The 3619-nt window shown below is 37.6% G+C and overlaps 1 pseudogene; it reads right to left on the reverse strand.

The window, feature by feature from the left end:
- Positions 1 to 2096: 2096 nt before the first annotated feature.
- LOC120171873 lies at positions 2097 to 3340 on the reverse strand (annotated as a pseudogene).
- Between the last annotated feature and the right edge of the window lie 279 nt (positions 3341 to 3619).

Raw genomic sequence — 3619 nt, forward strand, 5'->3', positions numbered from 1 at the left:
ATATACCAGTTTATTGCGGTTTTTACTGAAAACACCACTATTGGTAAATGACTATTGCGGCGCTTTCCCACAAACGCTTCAAATTTTTTATTTTTTGGCGTTTGTTCAAAAAACACAACAAAAAATATCGTTATAAACCCATTTTGCTGTAGTGATAAGAGCATGTATGCCCCACATTGGGAAGGAAAAGCCCTTTGGTAGGGTATTTATAATACCCATTCTTCCTTTGCTTCTTGAGTGATGATGATGATGCCCTCATATGATAGCGCCACTTTCATCCGGTTGACTGACTTGGTTTTGTTTGTGGTTGTGATAATATTTGTCTTTGACATGGTTACGTTAGTTCTATCTTTTTACAACAAACCCGCATATGTTCTAAAAGCCTTTCTAAGGCAGTGGTTCATACCAGGAAACAATTATTGTTTTGCTTATAAATATCCAGTTAATACTAGCTATTTGATTTTACTGTTTCTTTACCAACACTATATAGACTTCAATGTATTCGATACAAAGGGCGGAGATTTGATTTGATGGTTATATTATGAAAAACATAAGTTCACATGTTAAGAATTTATTACAGATATGTTTCATAGGTTCTGTGATAAGATCTGCCTGATGTTATAAAAAATTTAACAGAGCGATGAAAAAACCTTTAGTGGATAAGTATTGAGAGAAGTTTGAAGAGTTGAAACCCTCTATGCATGCTACAACAGAATGCACATTTAGAAGAAGTTCATTTTGTATCCAATTTGTGAGTGGGATGAAGGAAGAGATTAAACATGTGGTTAAAGTTCATCATCATAGAAACCAAAACCGAGGTAAAAAAAACTATAACCTACACAAATTCCTTCAGATACTAAACAATCCAACTCTGCTTAAACCATCAACAAGAAAACACTATTGAAATATAGAAGAGTTCATAACCTTTGTTTTACATATGGAGGCAAGTTTAGTCTTGGAAACTAACGTAAACCTAAAAAACTGAGTCTGATGGAGAAAGAAGATGTGCAATAAGATTTAGAGGAAATAAAGGAATAAAAGGAAGTCGCAGAAGGATTATTACCTGTAGAGACTACAAAAAAGAAACAAAAATATCTATTAAAGTTATGATAAGGAGTGTGAAATATAACACATTCCAGATAAAATATTTTTTTGGATAAATAGAATTTTATTACCCAAGTAAAAGGTTCGACATACATCAATCATCCCAAACTGGGAGAAACACTATATACAACAAAAGAATAATTAGTCTATAACCCAAGAAGTACAAAGTCTAGAATTAACAAAATCAAGTCTACTATATTCTTGTCTCTGAGTTTGATTCGCACAAGATCCTTAATAGACATGAAGAGTTGATCAGCTGTTCTTGCTCTTCTGTTGAAGATTCTTCTGTTTCTTTCCTCCCAAATGAAGTAGATAAAAGCAGTCCAAGCAATCCTCAAAATGGTAGAAAGCAAAGATTTACCCTTCCATTTTTTTGCAGCCCACTCAATTTGTGATTCTCAAGTCCTGTGAGCATCTCTATGCGTGATAGTATCATAATAGAGTTCCAAAGAGAAGAAGCATAAGTACATTCAACAAAAAGATGATTTCTAGATTCATTGATCTCATTGCAAAGAACACACATTCTGTCATAAGTAATTCTCATTCTAAAGAGTCTGTCACAAGTTGGAAGACGATCCAGAATAGCCATCGAAGTGATCATGCTAAGTTTAGGAATATGAAGAGGAAACCAAATCACTTTGTGCCATGAAACCTTGTCTCTATGAACTCTGATATCTTCCCAAATGTCTTTTGTATTCGTGATTCCAGCAGCAATTGTTGAGGATGCTTCATTCCTAATTTTCAATAGTTTCCTGATGGTCCAGCTATAGGAAGAGTTTGCATTGAAATCACTTATATCATTATATTTTCAAGATAAAATAGTATATCAAAGGAAAGCCTCAAATATCGTTATAGTACCCATTGTTTAAGCAAAGGAGTGAAAGTGGTTCATACAAATAGAGATCGAAGTTGTACAATACAACTAAGAGTAAACAATTGGTTTGGAGAATGCAATGTCACCAATTTTATCTCTACTGTGTTCTCCCCCCCCCCCCCCGTAATAACAATATTAATGCTAAAAAGGCCGAATGTTTTTTTTTCCTTCGGGAAATTCTGATTCATTAAACTTACCGTCTTCATTGCCAAAAGATAAATTATCTTTTGCATACACCCCATCCCCAACAAAGAAAAAATCAATCTAGAATATTTTCAATCGAAGATAAATACTCCATATTCACTTCCCTTTATACCATTTGTAACACCTTAATACTGTATAAATAGTTGATATTCACCAATTAAGAAGACAATGAAGCTTTTGTTGATACGCTGTTGCGACAGTACTGGAAGCCATTCTCTTCCATTTTTTCGACCACGAAATGTGCAAGCACATCATTGAGTTCCACCAAGTTTTCCCTACACAAAAACTCATCCCCAGACATCATCTCCACATCTCTATAATAATCATGAACGAATATGTGCGTCTTGGGATTGCTCCCTTTCTTGCTCCTCGCAAGGACTCCGGACGTGAAGATCGGTTGCATCCTTCCAGGCCCTTCACCTTCATCGCCTCTCGGCCCGTCGATCAATATCACATCCCAATCCACTTGGTATACATGGTTTGGCAAATCATTGATCCCGAGCTTACATTCCGAGAACAACAGGTTTTGGACCGGCCTGCATTCGTTGCGAATCTGTTCTTTGGCGGATTCTATGAGCTCTCTTGTTTCGCTTGCCTTGGTCGTGAATTGGACGTCAAAAGCGTCGATTTCTGGGTGCAACTCTTCGAAATAAGCGGCGTAGTACCGGTTTTCGTCGACGAAAATCGTGCGGCCGTTGTGGTTCAATGCTTTCCAGAGGAGAGTTTCTTGCGTTAGGCCGAAAACGAGGAAGTTGCATGGGGAGGAACATTTACGTAGGACGTCGGAGATCGGCTTCATCTCCGAATATTCCATGTGGAAACTGTCGTTGGACCTCGAAGCGTAGTGGAGAAGGGTGTTGATGACGGTGGTCGGCAATGGTGCACGACCACCAGCACCTCCACCAAAAGCGGAGATAGATGAGCCGGAGCGGCCATATAGGGTGGTGCTTGTGGCGGCTGTAGTTGAAACAGTCTCGAGTGTATATGAGAGTTAAAAGGAAAGCAATGGTAAAGAAGGAAATGAAGGCAAGGAGCCATAATCTGGTTGAGCTTCCTTGTTTTTGGACATAAGGATGGAGGAGGATTAGCTTGGTATTACTGTTACAGTACTTCATTTTATTTTTATCTTGGAATGGTGGACAAAAATGGGGGTTTGATTTAAAGAAGGTTGAAACAACGAAGGATTAGGCAACATGAAGTGACATTATATTAGAGACAAACTAATAGTATTCTTGAAAACCAAATTAAACCATCTAAGTGCCCTTTTCGATTATTAAAAAGTTGGTTGCTTTTTGTTTTCAATGCAAAATGTTAGATGGAAGCGACGATTATTTGTGTTGAAATGGGATGAGAACAAGAAAGAGAGAAAAGGGCAGGGGTTGTTGGGGAGGGACTACTGGACTGAGCCCATAACTAACTACAAGTCAAATGTCGCTT

The sequence above is a fragment of the Hibiscus syriacus genome, unplaced genomic scaffold (assembly GCF_006381635.1).
Source record: "Hibiscus syriacus cultivar Baekdansim isolate YM2019G1 unplaced genomic scaffold, ASM638163v2 tig00111837_pilon, whole genome shotgun sequence".
NCBI classification, from domain to species: Eukaryota; Viridiplantae; Streptophyta; class Magnoliopsida; order Malvales; family Malvaceae; genus Hibiscus; species Hibiscus syriacus.